We start from the raw sequence: 19,921 nt of genomic DNA, 5'->3' as shown, positions 1-19,921 counted from the left end.
TTCCTCACCATCCCAGCAAAGCTCCAGCTTTATTGATACATGGCATGGCATGGCTGTAGCCTGTTGGCTTAGAAATCTTGCCACTAGTCTTCAAATCAGAAGAAGGCAAAGTTAAGCTTTGTTTCCACCTGGATCTTCAGCACTACTTGCCATTAGCATCATATGGTTCCACGGACAGTATTTAATCCTGCATTAGTAGAATTTGACCTCTGTCAAACGAGCAGCAGTACCACAAATTCGTAGTCCTAAGAACACAGCAAAAGTGGTTCTTGCTGGTTCTGTCACTTCCCCACCTGATTTACATCAAAACCTTCTTGTGAAGACGAATGGTGATACTCTGAACGGTGACAGTCGTCCTTCCCCATAAACTCTGGCAGGCAGCGTTAAAGTGAGCTCCGCAGGGCTGCAGGAGCACAAGAGGCGCAGGATCCCCGCTGGTGTTCCTGTGGAGGTGGGAGAAGCTGGCGGGGGCTGGGAGCTGCGGCGTTCTGCAGCAGGGCGTTCGGGGATGGGCCCCCGAAGGGAAGCTTGCGAGCCGCGCTGCCGTGAAAAGCCTCGCAGCATGTTACATGATGCAAGCTCCTTGGCAAGTGCTGTAATTGTGTCACTGAAATGGCTGAGCCACAATGCTCAGGGAAAGGGTTTTCCTGGTGAGCCTGCGAGCGCACTGTACCCTTCCCTGGTGCACGAGAGCGGTCTGGGAAGGCCAGGGATACCATAAAGTGCTGAGAGAGCTCGTGTTCAGGGAAGGGTTCTTGTGCTCTGTTTCAGGATTTGAGATTTGCCGGTTTGTGGCTGAGAGCACGTAACAAGAGATATAACTAGACAGATGCTTTAAAAATATTTTTCAGAGGACTTGGAAATGAGTGTGACGATTAGGGACACCATTTTCAGAAAGCTTTCAGCCCAGCATCCTGTTTTACTCTCACTACAAACTGCAGTTATGCACAAAAACAGCTATTGGAGTGTTTAATATCTTGCTCCCTCAGCACTAGTGGTAGCTGTTAGCTCTCAAATGCCATTATTTCCACCCAGAGCTATTGGAGCAGAGAGGTACAAAGTAAAGGGAATTGCTTTAGAAGTCAGGCTTTAGGCCTGATTCAGGACCAGTCTTCAAACCACCAGCTCTGACATGGCTGGGCAGTGCTTTATAGCATGGGTGTCCATGAGTACATGTGGGTACACAGAGCCTGCATGTGGTGTTGTCAGGTGTTTAAGTCCAGTGTAAAGCAAATACCATTTGCAAGTAGCCCTAATATGTCCTATATTTTTTTTTTCTTCCCCTGTCTCTAAACCTTTGCTGTGATACAGAGCTCTCATATTTTCCATTCCTAATTCAAGAGCTGGAGGGATCGCTAAAGCCAGGTATCAAGTTACAGGAGAAAGAGTGAAGACATTTGGTTGCAGCTTCATTGGCTCACACAGTGCATACACCCAAGTGAAGATTTTCATCAGCCCCCATGTCTCTGTTAAAACTCTTAAGTCAAGTCATCTTTTCTCTAGGTCTGTCCTTGGGAAGGACACTGTCTGCAGGGAAAGTTCCCATCAATAGAGGTGTTTGAAGGCTGGGAACAGGAGGAAGGAAAAACCCTGTAACGATCAAAAAGCATCTCGTCCATAGTACAGGAAATGTTGTTCCTACTCATCTCAGCTACCAAAATAAGGCAAACTAACAAGTTTCAACAATAACAGTGTTCAAATTAAATCCTTTGAATGGGTAATGTGTGTAGCTTAAAATGTGACTCAGCCAGGAATTGTTGCTATTTCTGGTACTGTTTTAGTTTTTAAACCTAGTCTACTTCAGATATTTGGCATGTCCTTGGTTGTGATGGGAAGCTGATTAGAGGTGGTGACTAAATATCCTTTATGGGCTGACTAATTCAAAGTTGGATCTTTTTTGCTGAAATTGAGATTTGATGCTTTCCAAGTTAGACATGAATTCGAGTGAAGATTGCAGTGTGTAAAAGAAAGCCAAACCCCTGTATTCTTTTTTCTTTTTTTTTTTTTCTTTTTTTTTTTTTTTTTTTTTAACCTTCTCAATATTACCTCCTGTCTAGTATTTCTTGTCTTGTTGGGGTTTTCAAGACCAGGGATTTTTTCTCAGACAGAACCTCTTCTACTCTGTGTTAGGATGCTGTCTTCAAACCTTCAGCTGCTTATGTTTGATTTTTAGAGTGGTGGTATGTGTTGGCTGTTTCCTCAGTAGTTTGTCCCACCAAAAGAGCCTTCTCACATCCTCTTTTCTTTTCCTGTGTAGTCTCTTGGTCTTTCCCCTGTATGCTGGTTTTCCTTTTGCTGATCTCCATGTGTTAGTCCTTTTTGTTGCTCATTTGCACTTGTCTGGCTTGGAATGATTTGCAGGCAACTCTTCTGCTTCCCTACCATGCCTTTCCTTCGGTAGAGCTGATGGGAAATGCTGTATTTCCCCCTTCCCTCCTCCCTCTGCCGCCTTCCTCTCATGCTTCCTTTGCTTGTACAGCTCAATGAAAAGCAGTTAATAAAAAGCACTTTGGGTAAAAGAGGAGCAGAATAAACTCCAGGTATTTCCTTGTGTGTGTTTTCTACTGCCTGCCTGTTCCTGCAAGCAGGCACTTAGCTTTTGAAGCTGCATATTCTTGGGAATCAGTGGAAAGATTAATTTTGGACAGGGTAGCAGTGGACTGACATTTGATTTCCTTATTTGAGTGTGACTGTTATCCATATGCTGGAGACCACACGTGACTTAGAGCACTTGCTCTCTGCGTTTCCTCAGTTTTTCTGCCCAACCTTCAGTTAACATTTTCTTGGCTATCCCTGCAGTGAAAAGAAGTAGAAATTGTCTTCCTTCCCACTGAAAGTTTAAGTTAAAATTAGAACACATACAGAGCTGCAGAAGCTCTGGGACTTGTCTCCTATAACCCCAAAGGCCGCCTTTAGGGGCAGCCTTAGGGGCTTTTCAGAGAGCTGGAAAGGGGGATTTCAGTGTTGTACACAAGGATTTTGCTTCTTGCTGCCCATGTGGCAGTTGTGAAGGTGTCCCTGAACTGTAGTAGTTGTCAGTGTGTGTTTGCTATACTGAGATACTTCATGAACCTTAAATGTCAAGCACACTGAGATCAGAGAGGAACCATAAATGAGTCTGCGTATTTTCAGCTTCTCTGTCTTTATTTTTCCCAGTTTGGTGGACAAATTTCTGATTTGTTGTGTATGCTGCTTGTGTACTATGTAGCATGAACAAAGAGAGTCCATGCAATATGAAGACACAGATTGAATTAAAACTGTCAAGTTCTTCCCCTCCTGCCACTTCTCCAGGCTGGTTTTTCCCTGTCTGGGCTGTGTGGTGTTTGCGTGCTTCCACTGCTGCTCAATGAAACACACTGCACTTCTGGATAACAGACAGAACAAAATTAGGTGCTTTGTTGTCGCCTATATGCCCAAAACTAAGGATAAGAAAAGACTCATCCCTTCTCACAGTGTGACTCTTGGGGATGGTTCTGTGTAGGACCAGGAGCTGGACTCGACAATCCTTGTGGGTGCCTTCCAGCTCAACAGACTCTGTGATTCTGTCCCTCATCTCCACAGGACTTCAGTGCAAGCAGTAGGAGTTTGAAGATGTTGGGTGAAAACCTGAAGAGAGTCCAAGGTCTGCTTATGTTTGTGTAATTCCTGGTGGGAGCAATGTGATGTAACACTGAGCAGAGTCACTGTGCTGATGTATCTTTAGACCTGAACAAGAGGAAGAAAAACTGCTCTTGTAAGGAGCTTCTCCCTGTAGTCCTCCAGATTCCTGAAAGACGGGTCACATCCTACCATGAGAGATGCTGAGTGAGGATGTACAGCCTGTGCTCTGCAGACTGGATAGATCCTTTGCATCTTTGCCTATGAATACAGGAAGGACACACTGTGAAAGGTCCTTTATGCAGATGCCTTCAATAGATGGGGAAAAAGAAAGCCCAAGTTATCTGCCTCTTCTTCCATCTTTCCCTTACAAATGCCTCCTATGGTTGCTAGCCCTTTCCTGGGAAGCAAAAACCCCTTCCCTCTGAGGGGCTGTGGGTTGGAGGCTTGCTCTGGGGCAGTCCAAAGAGCCAAATCACCTTTGAGAACAAGACAAGGATATTTGAATCACATCTGCATGCCCTTTTGTGTACCCCCGTGCTCAGGAAAGGGTGCTCCAGTAATAACTGGAGAGCCCTAACAGATGAAGCTTAGATGAGCAAAACCAGATGTCAAACTTATTTTCTACCTATCCAAGCTATCTCTTACTGTAATAGTGGCATCAGAAGAAATTTGAACCTTCTGCAACTGAAAATGTAGCCCCAAACTTTGAATTGCTTGTTCAGCTGTCGTGTCAGGTGGGTAGTGTGGGATGGAAACACACATCGTCTTCTGTCAGTGTGGGAGGCTCCCATAGCAAGGTGGACAGGATGCTTAGGGTGGGACAGGTTGGAAAGGCTGCCCAGAGCTCAATCCACATGTGCTGTTGGTCACTGCCTGTCCTCTACTCAGGCATGAGTTTCAGGCTGGGTGCTGTAGCTCACAGTCTGACCCCAGATGTGTGTTAATTATTTATTTTCCTCCACGTGCTGGCAGATGGTTGGAAGAAGATTCTGCCAAGCATAGTGCATGCTTGAGGGCAGTGATTTTGAGACACGTTGTTGAGGTTATCTGATGTTTCACATTTTCTGTTATTTAGTTTGTGTGTTGTGTGTGTGTGTGTGTGTAGTATTTAAAACTCGCAGACAATAGTTTGCTGGGTTGCAGGGAATGAAACCTCTAATGAATAGTCCATTGTTTACATCCATTTGAGGCTGTTTCTTTGCTGAATTAGTGCCATGAAACATAGCTGCAACTCTGTTGTTTTTAACTCCCCTCTCCTTACCCATCCCCCTTCCTATTCCTTATGGTTGCTAAATCCTGCTACTATCTTCTCTACACAAGTTTCCAGGTTTCCTTCTCTCCTCTTGATTTTCTTCTGCTTAAACCTCTTGTTCAAACTAGGTCATCTTTTGCTTCTAGTATGCTAAATTTTCCTATCCTTGGCCTCTTGGACTCACACTTCGCTCCTTATTATTTTTATCCAGATTATTGTGGGGAAAGAAAAAAAAAAAAAGAGCCCAAACTGTTTTCTGCCATAATCAGGTCTAGATCCCCCTCTTGCCATTGCCTTTCCCTCCCCACCTCCTTGCTTTGGAGCTCCTTCTGTGCCAGTTGGCAGCTGTGTGTATATATATAACTGTTTTATCTCATGTTTGCCTGCAAGCCCCCTACCCAGCTTCTAGCACTTATTTTCTTCTCCATTCAGGAGGCTTCTCCCCTTGCTCTGTCTGTACTGCTCCATACTCTGATCTCTGTGCCTTCTTCTGGTGACCTCTACAATTTGAGGTAGCTCCCTTTCCCTTCTCTTCAAATTGATAAGTGGCCGGTTGGAGAAGTTGTAAGCTTTTTTTTTCCCTGTACTCTGGTTTGCAGATGGCCCCTTTTTTGTGTTGCTAATTGATGCTGTGTAGCTGTTTACCTGCATGACTTGATGGAGTGATTGCTCAGATTGATGCATACCACACTCTGGAACTGTTCCTTTTCTCTCCAACCCTGATTTATAGATAACTGGGAAAAGTAATTCTTGACTGCCCTGTTTTGAAAACTATTGCACCACAGAAAAACTCATTACATGAGCACAGCACCTAATATAAAGAAGCTCTATTTGGTTTTCTGGTTTCCTCCATGAAAAAAACACTTCCCTTTATTATTGAAACAATAACTCCCCTCAAATTATATTTAAGGGATGTAGAAACCAAGGCTTGCCTCCTCTTCTAGGAGTTCCTGGAAATTTGAGCTGAGGAGCTTTTCGTAACCAGTAGAGGGAATGGGGTCTTTTGGAGAGATTTTATTTGTTTTCTGGATAGGCAGTGTGCATGTGCCACATAATACAAACCCACCACAACTCTATTTGCCTTGTGCATACTAGATGAAATGCTAGCACAGGTATATGCAGAGAATTTCCTATGGATGAAGGGGTTGGGAGGGTTGGAAAGCCCCAAATATTTGAGGAAAGTGGGTACAGACCAACTCAGAGTCTCCTTTAATGAAAGGAGTGCTGTGCATTGTGTAAATCAAGTGCATTTGTTTCCCTTTTCTTCATAACCTCAGTGGGATACCCTCTGGACTGCAACTTGAGGGCAATGCTGTAAATTTTGAAATACTGTTTGTTTGTGGAGGACAGTGCTGGTGTCCTTTTGGGTCAGCATAGCTGCTCTAAAATATGGCAAAATCATCAAGTGATAAGCAAACCAACGATGCTTCAGCCAAATGCCAAGGAAAACCCTGCAAGAGGGAGAATTAGCTGTGAAAATTTACCCTGTTGCTACAAAGCTGATTTGGTTGCATATATCATGTCAGAGTTGAATGATTGAAGAAATACTCCACTTGGTAAATGAAATTTTGTGCCAGTTACAGGACAGCTTATTCATGCATAAAACCTGAGACACCTGGTAGTGGTGCTGGACAGGTTGTTTTTGAATGAATATGCTTGTTGGAAGACAGGGGAGGAGTGGAATGCCTTTGTGTCTTTAAAATATTTCTCCTTTTGATGCCATATACTGTTAAGGAAACCAGATTTTGGCGACGTTAGTTCTGTAAGCAGCAAAAGTTTTTCTTTCCTAGTGGGGATGCTTTCTCCATCTTACTTCCACTCCAGATTGATGTTAAGATCCGGAGGCTGTGGCACTGCTTTTGTTCTGGCCTCTTATGTCCCTCTAAAAACATGGAGCCAATAAGTAAAATGAGATTAATTCCTGACATTCTTACAATTTTCTCCTCTTCCCACCTCCATCACTAGACATTGCACATTCCTCCCAAACCAAACCCCTGTAGCCCAGAAATAGGTCACACCCCACCACCTGGACAGCAGTCATGGCTTGCGTCATCGCTTGGCGTGACGTTGGTGAGCGCTCGGTGAGCAGGACCGGCTTCTTCAGGGAGCAGGATGTGAGAACGCCCCTCGTGATTCCTCCAGATGGGCCTGGGGAGCTGATGGGGGAGAGGACGCTGTTTGCACAGGGAGAAAGTAAAGAGGAGCTATAAGCTAATATGATCAGCACACGGATTTTCTGCTGGTTGGTTTGGATGATTTATAATGGTATACAGAGCTTTGTCAACTTTATGCTGACTTGTTCCACTGATGCCCAGAGGTCAGCCCATTGGCCTGTAAAAAATGAATTGTCGATCTCTGTGGCTTTTCCTGGTAGCCACAATCCTGGAGCTGTTGTCAGTCTTGCTGTTGAGCTCAACTGGGGGCTGGAGGGAACTGCCCAGGATACTCACTCAGCCTCTTAGCAATGGTGATTTCATTTTGGACATCCCTATAAAGTGATCCAAATCCCTTTTTCAGTTAGTGGGTAGAGGAGCAGCAATGCCAGCAGTTGGACTAGTAGCCCTTGCTGAAAAATGCGATTTCTTGTTGCAGTGGTTACTTTGGGAAGCTTGCAGGAAAGGAGCACGCTTCCATTTTTTCTCAGATTATTTTGGTTGCTGCAAAAGGTTATCTGCACAGTGGATGGGCACGATGGAATTAGCAGCAGAGACAGAGGTATCTACGAGCGTGTGATCATTTTCATAGGATATGTACGTTGTACTTCTTCCTGAGAAGTGCTGAGAACAAATTGTCATAGAAATGCAAAATACAGTCAGTCTGTTTTAGGCTGAGGCAAGAAATGAGGGCCCTATAGCCTGGAGAGATGTGTATGAATGTGCGTGGGGAAAATGCTCCTTAATTAGATGGTTTGACAGATCCTGTTTCTCCTGCTCCTTCCGCCGTTTGCAGCGTTCAGTCTAGGAAACACCTCCCAGACTCGCCCACCACTGCCCTCATGGAAGGCCCAGCACACTCACCTGGAATCCTCCATGCCGTATGGCTGGATGTCACCGAGACCTGCCTCATGACCTGTTTGGCTGGATGGACAACTTCAGCCTGGGAGGGGAGCCCAGCACATCCCCTGCCCTCTGCACACCGTGTTCTTTAGTGCTCCTTCCCGGCAGCTGGCCGGGCTCTGGCGGGAGAGGACGGCGTCTGTCCCGGCGGGGCCTGGCTGGGCGCTGGGCTGGGGCTGTGCCAGGGGCCGTGTCCCCTCCATGCTGCTGTGCTGAGCACTGCTGCTCTGAAACTTGCTTAATAGACATGCTAGACTCTATCTTGACAATGCACCCTTTTCTTGAGAGAAATGAGAAGTTTCAATTTCAGTCACTAGCTTGTTTTTCATTGACCTGTTTTAGTCAGCAAGTAATGGCTTTACTGTGCCACTCTCTCAAACTGCCACTCATGAGCCTAACGAGATGATGGAGCAAAACTCCTGTCCTCTGCAGAAAATGCAAAGAGAGAAGAGACAGTTTTACCCCAAATGTTAGAGGAGACTCGGTCAAATTAATGCTATGGTAAATGTAAAATACTTTAAATTTAATTTACAGAGTACTTTAAGCCCCAGTTGGGAGATGGGGGGGAAGGGTTTGGAGTGAAGTTAATAAACTTTTTACATTTTTGACTGAATCTTTTATTCAGTGTTTGTATAACTCAGTTATCTACTAGTTAATACCAGTGCTTTTGATACCTCTCCAGAGCCAATACGCAACAAACCTTCAGCCCTGTTGGGTATTTGTGCTACAGCATATTTAATAGCCATGACAACAATTCAACAATTGTATAGAAGCCTCCCCTCCCTGTCTGAGTGTTGCAGGCACCAGAGTGTCTCCATTGGAAAACCCCTAAACATACAGTTTCAGCCAAAACTGGTTTAATGATAGTCTACTGAGAGCTTGACAGGCTTTTTTTTTTCTTAAAAAAAAAAAAGACGAAAAGAAAAGGGGGCACTTTTTTCCCCCTCCCCCCTCCAATTTTTCCTTAACTTCTTCACTGCTTTTGTGAAAGCTGTCGCTGTAAAACACAAGGCAAATTTAAAAAATAAATTGCTTTAAATTGCTTAACAGGCTTGATGAGACAAAGCCTGGTGTGTTGGAGTGGCTGCAGGGAGCTTTTGTATGATTTCAGAGGTGAATTTAGATGGCTGGAAGATAGATGGGTGCCAGATGCAGTTTGACACAGATTCCGGCAGCTGCTCCTGCGCGAGGTTTCATTAGTGGTGAGTTAGCGAGCAGCAGAGCGCCAGCGAGGCCCCCAACGCTGCGCTGACAGCGAGAGCACTGAAACAATACAATATTCGCTAAGTGATTTTAATCTGGGAGATTAAATGACACCCAGTTGGTTTCCGGACTTAGAAAGCCAACATAGTATGAAGCTGCTCATGGCACTCGCTCTACCCGGGCCCTTGTCACACACATTTACATTGGGAGTGCTTTCCTGACCCCCTCATCCTGAAATGGGAAGAGAAGGGCTGATTCTGTGTCGCAGACATATTTTTCCATCCTCACTGTATAATGTGCTTTTAACTACAACAGGAAACATTGGCCTCACTTCAGCAACTGCTTACATTGGACCGAAGTGCTCGCGTGCTCCTGCTAAGCACAGGCAAAACTGTTTGAAAGATTAGGGCCACGGTCTGTAAAGTGAACGGCTTCCTTTTTAATAGATGGGCAAGTCCCAAAATCAGGAAGCAGTTGGTATTTACGGGCTTGGGCATTTGGGTTTGGTTTTAAATAAACCAGTGTACTACAATGGATGACTTCATAGAAATGGTGGAGGAGCTGCTGTTCTCCAGGCAAATGAAGTTTTATTTGTGGAGGAACACTAAAAATTAGGACTTGGTGAAGGGAGAAAAAAATCAAACTTACTTGCAGTACAACCCAGGCTGACTTGTTCAAGATTCTTCTAGGGACTTCACGGACTGTATTTTGGGAAGCCTCGCTGTGGCACATTTACTGTATGGTTATTCAGTCTTTCTATATATTTTGTGTATCTCTAATTGCTTCAGCAAGTAAATCCCTGACTAGGAAAAAAAAAAAACAAACCAAAAATGGTTTTCTCCTCTGATAGATGGGGGAAAGTATGTAGGGGAGCAAACAAACAAAATCTCTTTTATTTCACATGTGCAACCTGAATTTTGCCTTTACATATTTAGCTGCTGATGTCAAACTACTCTGTTCACTTTGAGTCATTTACTGTCCTCACAATAAGCAGACAAACTAGCTTCTTTTTTTTTTCCCCCTCCAATAAGTATGCGAGTTGGATGTGTATGGGCTGCTGTCTTTGGATTTCAACCATAGTTTGTTTGTGCATGTTACAGTTCTGTTTCTAGATGCCTTTGGTAAATACCCCATGCGTGGCTTCAATTAAGCTTCCTATATTGAGAAAGTATGCCTTAATTTATCAGGTTAAAGATATCTCTGTTACATCAATTTGTTCACAGTGTGCTGTGACCTAATCAACTAGGGATGTAAGCCATTTCATGAGGAGTAATTACTCAACAACAAAAAATGTCTCTCTTTCCTAATAGCCGTGAGTGAGTTGGCTAATTGGAATCCATTTTGGTAGTGGCAGGTCAGCAATCAGGAGGTGGCTTTCCTGGCTGGCTTCTAGGTGGGAGGGAGAAGGCAGCAGCAGCAGAAACACAGAGCTGTGGTTTCCTGAGGTCACTGGGAGAGCTTCTATCCATCAGATCAGTGTCACATGTGCTGGCATTAGGGTATCTTTGTGATCCCCTTTACCATCAATGCTGTGGCAGTTTGGTCAGAACCCTTTCCTGGATATTTTTGAGGGAAAGAATTAATGAGTGGGTTGGAAATGCCAGATCTTCTTTCAAGACTTGCAGTAGAGTTCTGGTGTTATTGTTAGTGGGGGCAGGGGGCTGCAGTGATGTTCCCATGTGACAAATCTCCATGGCCTGGCTAGGCCTTGGTCGAGAGATGATGTGAAGTTTAGGGGTGATGGCTTATTATGTCTCTACTCAGATTAACTTATGACAGTGACAGAGCAATTTTTGCTTTCAGTGCTGCATCACTAAGGAACATGAGCTGCCAGTCCTGCTAGGGGTGTCATGCAGAGGCATCTTCTAGATGACCCCACTGGTTGCTGTCCTGTTTTTCTGCTTGATAGATCATTGAGGTGCATTCTGTTTTTTTCTTTTTTTTTTTCCTCCCCTCCTTTGCTTTAAACCTCACTGAGAGGGAGGTGGAGAGGAAAATCCTCATGAATTAACATTATTTCCCTGGTGGGCTTTGCTGCCATTTTATCTAATTACGCCTGCTGTTTTCCAGATCACATTGTAAGCATTTGCATGAAGGGGCTTTCACTTACCTCCTCAAGTAAATTAAATAACAGCCCTTAGGCTGGGCTGACAGCATAATGCATTTTCATGTGGGAGATCAACAGCTCCCATACCTTGAGATGGGAAATGCTGAAATGACAGGGAAGCTCTGTGCTTTTGTCTCGAGTTAGGACAGCTAGATGGAGTTGGGGCCACTTTGAAAATGCCTGCTGGTGGCTCTTGTGGTGTGTAGGGATTGGTAGGAAGAGAGGGGCACATAGGAATCTGCAGAGAACAGACTCATGAGGATCCAGGAGCTACGTGCAAGATGTACAGGAAAGCCAGGGAAAGCAAGCCTGTTGTCAGCAGGTTTAAATGCACACCCCTATTGGAAAGCGTGAAGGGATCTGCAAACTGTGGAAGATTGGAACCCACAGACATAAAGCAAATGAGAGGTGTAGGCCCTGCCCTGAGGGTGTTTACAGCATGACTTCGTGGATGAGGAAGGCTGGACTTGTGTGAAGAGCTCAGGAAATCAAAACACACAGCCTTGACTTTCATTTCCACAATAAGCCAGCCCGTAGTTTCCCTGTGCTTCATTTCTTCAATTTGCAAAATGAGGCAGTAGCCCGTCTGCTGAAACTACACTCTGCTGCTTTCCTTGCCTGACCCGTTACTCCCAACGAGGAATTATCCTCCTCCAAATGTTTCAGAGCTCCCAGAGCCCTTCATGATATCATCCTCGTGGGATGATTTGGTCCCTTCACAGTCACGTGTTACACATCAGAAATGTAGATCAGCCCTTCCCTGGCCGTGGTCACTCCTTTATTCCTTTGATATAGTTGGGAGCTTCTGAGGAGGAGAATGGATTTGGAACAAATGACCATGAGGAATTGTATTTCTTCAGCTCCTGATCAGCCCAGGCTTGTCCTGAAAGAAAAGAGGATGTTGATGGGAAGGCAGAGAGACAAACTCCACCTCCCCCAACCATTAGGCTTGGACAAGCCCTGGGTAGCCCAAAATTCTAGTCCTCTTGGATTCTTTCTTTACAGGACCTGGAATGGGGACGTGTCAGCAAGTGGACTGGTGAGCTGCATGGTCAAACTGAGTCAGCATCTGGGGAGTGAGGAAGAAAAGGAGATGGACCTCTACAGCAAGCGGGGAATTTAATCCTGCTCTGGTGTGCTCATGTTGGTTGTGAATGGGGGTCAGCAACAGGAGAGCTTGGGACACTGTGCCTGACTTACACAAAGCTCCCACCACATAGATTTTCATGTAAAGGAGGAAAGATGATATGTGTTCATTTAGTTCACTGTAACTCTGTGGTGACAGTGACCCTGTCAGTATTACACCTGTAATGTTGAAGTACCTTCTAGCTTTTGGTGCTAATTCCTTTTATCCTGTGTCATTGGTAAGGGATTGAGGAAATCATGCAGATGACTGAGATCTGCTTGAAGGAGTCTTCAATGACTTGCTTTTGACTAGGGATCTTTGCTGAAGAAATGTGATTTACTTGTTTTTCTTTAGAAAATCAAGTTTTCTCTTCCATCTAAACGTAGTTCCAGGTTGAAGGTGAAAGAGAGCTAGAAATGCTAGTGTGGTGGGTGTGTAAACACCTTTTAACTTATATGTTAAAGCAGCTTGGCACTTCTAAGTAACTAAAGAACTACTTTGTGATGCATTTCTGTGTCTGAGATGAATTTTGAATGCCAGCAAGATAATGAGATTTATCAAATAAAAAGCCTGCCTTTCACTTTGTTCAAGCTTGGCCTGATGCCTCAAATACATGGAGTTTAGCTCAGAAGCAGCTTGTAATTTGTATCACAAAACCAACCTGTGTAGTTCATGATGGATGGTGGTCACTGAGTGCGGGAGGTTTGCAGTTGGGACGTGCTGACGGCTCCTGCTGACATTTGTGCTTGCTCAAAGTGACTGTGAGGGGCAGGGGACGAGGAATGGTCACCAGAGGCTACAGTGGGAGAGGCTGAGGAGGTGTTTGTCTTTATAAATCAGGGATTCAGGTTTAATGTCAATCACTTTTTAGCGTGAACTTGCAGGATATTCACGATGGAAGACACAGTGCTGCTTTTAACAGGTATGGGGAGATGATTCAGGACTGATACAGCTGCTTCAGTGATCTGGTAGTATACATCCCATTATCATTATTCACTCACATTATTCACTGTTAGAAAGCTTTCTAACAATTCATGATATTTCTCAAGCTCCCATCCCCTCCTCCCTCTTTCTAAAAAAACTAATTTAATTTTATTATTATTATTATTCAGATTCCTGCTGTACACATCCCCCAAGCAGGTGGGAGGGGGAGTTGGTGGGTGATGACTTGGCTTTGTTGGAACTTCACTTAATGCAGGGTGGGGGCAGAGAAAATGAAGCTAAATTACGCAGATCCTGAAGGCACAGCTAGTGCACTGCATCACTTGTGAGCATGACTAGAACTGAAAATGAATCACAGCCTTGTTAGACACAGTATGTGTCAGTGCATGTGGGCAGAAATATCATTCAGCAAGAGAGAGAAAAAGACGGAAAGACTACATCTTTTAAAGTGTGCTGGTCCCACTGAAATCGCTGTAGTATTTAACCTAATGGGTAAGAGCTGGGAAACAGTGGGACAACTGCTCTTGGATACTTTACCTTGTCGATTTTTATTCCTTTCTGAAGGTTCAGAAGGAGTCTGGATTTGTCAGCAGTGACATCTATTTTCTAAACAAGAAAAAGCTATAATTGCAAGCTCGTGTTTGAACCCACTGTTGAGGACTTTAAAATACAACCACCCATTTGGGGCTAGATTTGAATGTGGAGTTGCTTCAGCCTGTGTGTTCATTGTGCATTAGGAAGCAAGTGTGATTTGTCTTTGTGTAAACTCTTGATGGTTGCATGTGCACACAAACACACAGTACACACATATGCACACTGAGCCAGTTTACACATTCCAGAGACAAAAATCCAGCCTGCAACTGTAACCCTGTTGCGGCTGTATAATTTAAACATTCTATTTCTAGAATGGAAATTGGTTTTGCAGTTCAGTTGCAGTGTGACAGGGCCATGTCAGGTGATTTGATGGAGAGATGCTGGAATCAGCTGGCCACTAAAATTTGCTTTATCTGTGTTTGTGTTCCAGAAGATACTTGCCACAACTGATAGCAACATTCCTAAAGAAGCTCTCCCACCTCCTGCAGAGGCCTATCCATAGCAGCCAACAAGCAGCAGCCATCTTAAAATTCCCCCCTTGGCACACTAAAACCACACTTTTTTGAAGCCAGAGTCAACCAGTGTATTCTTTAAGGGATTTTGGTTGTGCATTTTGGAATGTTGTGCTTGGTGCCTGTGCTCAGTCATTGGCCTGTTATGTGCAATGTGTTGCATAATTTAAATGCTGATGATTCTAGACACTAGCCTGAGTTTTTAATAAGTGGCTAGAGATGTGTGGTTTCTCCTCTGTCCCCCTCCCACAGACTAGTACTTTCTACTTTCTGAACATGCAGTGGTTTTTGAACGTTATGAAGGATGTAAACTGCAGCTGAGAACACAACAGTGCACCTTCCCCTGCCAAAAAAAAAAAAAAAAGGGAAAAAAGATAAAACCCCCACCATCAGTAGTTTTTAAAATCATTGTCATCATGTGGCATTCCTAGAATGTCTTTACATCCTAAATGAAAGAGGGGAAATGGGAATAACTTGTGATTTTCTGATTCTTAATATGACTTTTTTGGGAGGAAGGCAAGGAAGGGATCCATACTTGCGACAAGTTAAAAATAAGTTTTAATTACTTATAGTAAGAACATGTTCTGAAAAGTAAAGATTTTGGACTTAATGTGCATGGAACAAAAGGCCGTTGTGAGCTATGTATGAGAGTTGCTGCGAGTTTGTATTCTGCCCTTTTTTTTCTGTGGGAGTTATTTCCTGTTGTTGACTAGAGTTCTTTATTTAGAACCACCTAGCTACTGAATGACAGCTCACTTGCAAGAAGAAGAAGTGCGATTAAAACTTGCTAAGGCTTATTCCAAGATCTCCCCATTTCCATTTATTTAAGGGGAATCTTCTCTAAATGAAAGAAAGTGAAGTTCCAAACAAAACTGCATTTCCTTCTCATTGTTGTGCCCACATCAGCTGTGGCAGCTAGCATGAAGATCTTGGGAGGCTGAGGTCTTTCACCTGAAAATCTCATGGAAGACAATGTTTCTCTAACAGAGGTGATTTGGTGTAGATTGTTCTGGTTTTAAAACACAAACAAATCCATCAAATGCCAGGCCTCCCTTTTTGCTGGCAGGAGTAATGCACTGATGCTCTTGGGGGCAGCTCTTTCTATGAACCCCACAACTCGAGTAAGGAGCGGGCACTTGCCCTTTCCCAGCTGCTCAGAGAAGGAAGAGTTCTCTTTGAAGAGCACAGCCAGCAAAAAGAAGTTTCTGTGTGCTGGCCTGCTTGGCAGTAGAGTTTGGGTATGTGTGTGGAGTCGAATTATCAGCACTTTGACATGTGCCTACCTTCTTTTGCTCTTGTGGCAGGGGCTGAACATCCAGCAAGAGTACAGTGAAGTTGGCAGGAGAGCAGATTCAGCAAGAAAAAGAAAAAAAGAAAAAGATGTAACAGGAAGGTTAACTACTGTAGGTAGTAGGTAAGCAAGTAAAGTAACTGGGGTTTATTATGACTTTTTTGCTTAGCAGAAAACACACTAGGAATGTCCCTTAGGTGCAGATGATTAGAAAATGCACTGGGGCCTGAGTGATAGCAGATGGACAGTCATCCCTCCTTGGCTTGTCTGGCCCCTTGCTGTGAGTCTCTGGCAGAGGGTGCCTCTTTTTGCCCAGCTCTTACAAAAGGGCTGGTGCCTCTCTCTGCAGTACCTGGGGCTGGCTGCTCTGGATGGGCAGGTACTTCACTCTGCAGACAGGAGTTATGGCTCAGTCGTTGGCACCTTCCCTTCTACAAATGAATCCGATAGAAACTGGTTTGTAAAGTTGAACCTCTGTAGGAAAGTGGATCTCTGTGAAAGAGAGAGGGGTTTGGGAGCCTTCAGCTTATCCCACGTGTGCTGGGAAAGTTTGTGGCTGGGAGAAGAAGCAGGGAAAGGCTCAGTGATACACCTCGTGTTATTTTCTTCTGCTGCTATCCAGTAGTCAAACAAGGGAAGACCCTGGACTCAGCAGCAGCACCATCAATAAGAAGGCAACTCTTCCTCCTTGTTTCTTTGGGTCTGCTCCTTTCCCTTGACGTGTTTCCCTCTGTACTCCAGTTATGTCTCTGTTTTGCCCCCTCACCAAGGCTAAAATAAAAATAAAAGAGGACACTTATTACTGTTTGAGCAACCTGCTTATGGCTGTCACAGAAAACCACCATAGGCTTTTGGGAGCCATATGCCACATGCATCACCTTCTTCCCTACCTCCATCCCTGCTCACGACATCTCTTTTTTTCTTTCTTTTTTGTTTTTTCCTGCTATTTTCTTTTGCACCCGTGCAAATGCCCACACATGATATGTCATATGGGTGTGACCAGGCAGGTGAGCTGCCTCTCCCCTCTTCCAGACCCTTGCTGCATTTCAAGGACATTAGCACCCCACAGCCACTGTGGGAGGAAGAAGGAGACCATTAAGAGGTGTGAAAGAAAAGGAACTCTGATGATAAATGGAGGATTTTCAGCTTTTTTTCTTTGTTCTGTTGGTAGAACCTAAATGCTGGGTGGGTTTGCAGTGATTTAGTGTTTCATCCTTGCTTGGGAATACTAATTAGGTGTAAACCTTTTTGAGCCTTTGCTTAATGGTCACTATAAATGAACAGCTTCCTTTAAAGAAAAAGAACATAAAAAAAGGTTAGAGGAGAACCTAAATTAATTTGTGTGTTCCCTTTTTCTTCAGAAAGAAAAAATGCATTTCTGACTGTTATGGGGTGGTTTTAGGTAGAGTTAAGAAATGCAGACACCCACAGTTTGTTTACCTGCATATACAGTATGAGCTTCTGCTGACTCTTAGCCATGCTAGCACTAGGGAATGTAGAAAGACAAAATGAATCATTACCAGAGGCATAGTCACTAAAAGCATCTGATGTACTCATTCAGTCTTTTTTTTTTTTTTTTAGTCTCCTCTCTGTACATAATCTAAGGAGTTACACATTTAGTGAAGGGTTAAAACAGAGAGATTTGTGCATTCACTGCATTGACTCAATGAATTCAGTTCTAGATGATTTTCAATTATTTGTAGAGGAACAGAATGGCAGTGGGAGTTAATACTGCTACTGCATTTGATGTTCTTGTGCTAGGTTTTCTGCCAGCTCCTTTTTTTTTTCCTTTTCTAAATTTCGCCCTGTAGATTCAACTTCTGTTTTATTGGGGTTTGTTGGTTTTGGGTTTTTTTTTTTTTTTTTTTTTTTTTTTAAGAACTGGTGGAAGTCACCCACTGTTTATTTAAAATCAGACCCTCAGAAACTTTTGTCTGAAAGGAGTACAGATAAACATTGTCTGTAAAGAATTTTGCACCTGGGACAGTCAGAGAAAGGATTTATCATTGCAAAATTGAATTACTTTGAAAATGCCTCTATCTTGGTAAGCATTCTTTGAATCTAGAGGCTCTAAGATGCTACAGAAACTAGTTTAAATAATAGTCCCAAGCCCCCAAATCTGCGTAGGAGCATTAATGTGCTTTACAAGTTGTATTCCAGCCAGCAGAAGCTGCTATAGGTGAGTGCATTCACTTGGATCTCCACATATTAACTCGAGTTTTCATATAAATAAGGATTAAAATAATAATAATAGCTTGTTGTTGATTTGGTTTTTGGTTTGTTGCTGTTGGTTTTTTTTTTCTGGTAATGTATCTGAGCACAAACACGTTTAACTCCAGTGACATGGTTTAAGTCCTGCATAATGTATTGAAATGCTGTGTAGCATCCTACATCAGCACTGTAGTCACAACACCATTTGGATTGTGCCTTCCCAGCCTCAAACTCGTTGTAACTGTTGTACAATGCTTTAATTCAATGAATCTGAGCAGGAACATCCACTTCTAGAAGGCTCTGGTCACCCCATTTGGTCTATCAAGCCTTTGGCATCTGTGTGGGGTTGAGCAGTGCTAAACGTATTCCAACCTGCCTATGCACTCAGGCCTCTTTCAGGTTTCAAGAGTGCTTAGGAAAAGCGTGGGGTACATCTGTGCTCCAGAAATGTGTGGTTTCATGGGGAGTTTTGTAGGAGTAGCTTTGCTTCAGGAGAGGGCTGTAGTCTGTGCAGCACTCAGGATAAGCCAGAGCAGTGGAACTGCTCTCCCCTGGTGAGCAAGGAGCAGGTGGTCCCTCAGCATTGGGGACATGGTGGTGACCTTTGTGCTGAAGTGTGTGTGGCTTGTATGTTTGACAGCCCCATGTTGTTAAGATTTTCAGGCTTCTGTTGCGTTTGTGCTCAAGACTGGTGGGTGGCCCAAAGTCTTCTGGCTTGATTGCAGCAACATCTGTTTACACCAGTGGTTAATTAGGCCTGAAGACTGGCCATCTCTCTATTTCTCCAACCATTTCTGTGTTTTTTCTTGATTATAAGTATTCCCTCCTCAGCTCAAACAGGCTTTGGTTTTATCTGCAGAATTTTTTTCCCTTTTGATCCACTGGCCCTGGTATGAGATGAATATCAGGACATCAGTGTAGCCTCTCTTCAAAAAGTAACCAAGTGTTCCAGAAAAAAATGGTTTGTGCTTTTGATAGAGACTGCAGAGTGAGCATTGAAAGGGAAAGAAAAGCAGCCTGAAATTGTTTAAAACTCAGCTCAGTGCAGAATACAATTCACTATGTCACAGGAAGCAGGACTGGAAAGGGGAGACTGTTTTAGGAGCCTGTGTGCTGTACAGGCAGTGCCAGTGTGAACAATCTGGCCTGGGCCAGGAATGAAGCGTATCTTGCAGGGGATGCAGCCTGAATGGGATTTGGAAAGGAACACAGATTTTTATGAAAAGCTAGAAAGATGTGAGGAGATGTACACCAATGGTAGGGAGCCTGAACCTCTTTCAGAGGACAGTCTTTCAGCTGGAGCGAAGATGATGCACACCAAGTCTCCAGAGGACTGGGAGTGCTCAGGGAATTACAGAGGGAGGGAGTCATCTCCGTGCATGAGGAATGCAGCAAAACCTCCTCTGACTAAGCCAGCTAATGCACGCTGCTTTTTTTTTTTTTTTTCTTTCCTGATAATCCTGTTCCATAATATTTCCTTAATTATTTAGTATGTGAAGAGTAGCCCTTCTGAAAAGCATCTAAGTCACCAAATCATGCTTTTAGATGAAACCTTGCTACCCCTGTAGTTCACACACACTGGGGGTTTTTATTCAGTATGGCTATTTGAGAGCTATCCTGGAGTTAAGGGTTGGGGTTTTTTTCCTTAATTACTTAATGAATTTACCATGTGGCACAACCCTTGGTACTGCCAAGCAATAGCTTCCTATTACTAGACTGCACAGGCCTGATCCTGTGCTACCAAAGCCAAAAGCAGTATTTGGGAACCAACGTTGTCATCAAAATCTGTAGGAAGCTTAGAATAACTATACAGAAGAGGTTAGTTGCACTCAGAATATTGATTCATGAGCTCCCTCGTTTTTTGCATCGCTGTTCATTTTACCCAAAGAAGATCAACTGCCCAACTGGACATATAATATATGATACTGCATTAGAACTAAGGCTGCATTTGGTCATACTCATTAATTAAACTGATTTCTCCTGAAGGGTTTTTTTTTTTTTTTTTTTTTTTTTTTTGAGAGAACTAA

At 43.7% G+C, this 19,921-nt stretch overlaps 1 protein-coding gene across 2 annotated transcripts in view; it reads left to right on the top strand.

The window, feature by feature from the left end:
- SERTAD2 (SERTA domain containing 2) overlaps nt 1-19,921 on the top strand; it is a 78,932-nt gene that overhangs the window by 33,501 nt on the left and 25,510 nt on the right. The gene's annotated exons all lie outside the window — the stretch shown is intronic.

The sequence above is a fragment of the Oenanthe melanoleuca genome, chromosome 3 (genome assembly GCF_029582105.1).
Source record: "Oenanthe melanoleuca isolate GR-GAL-2019-014 chromosome 3, OMel1.0, whole genome shotgun sequence".
NCBI lineage: Eukaryota > Metazoa > Chordata > Aves > Passeriformes > Muscicapidae > Oenanthe > Oenanthe melanoleuca.
Note: the sequence above shows the minus strand (reverse complement) of the source record. Positions and strands in the feature narration are given on the sequence as shown.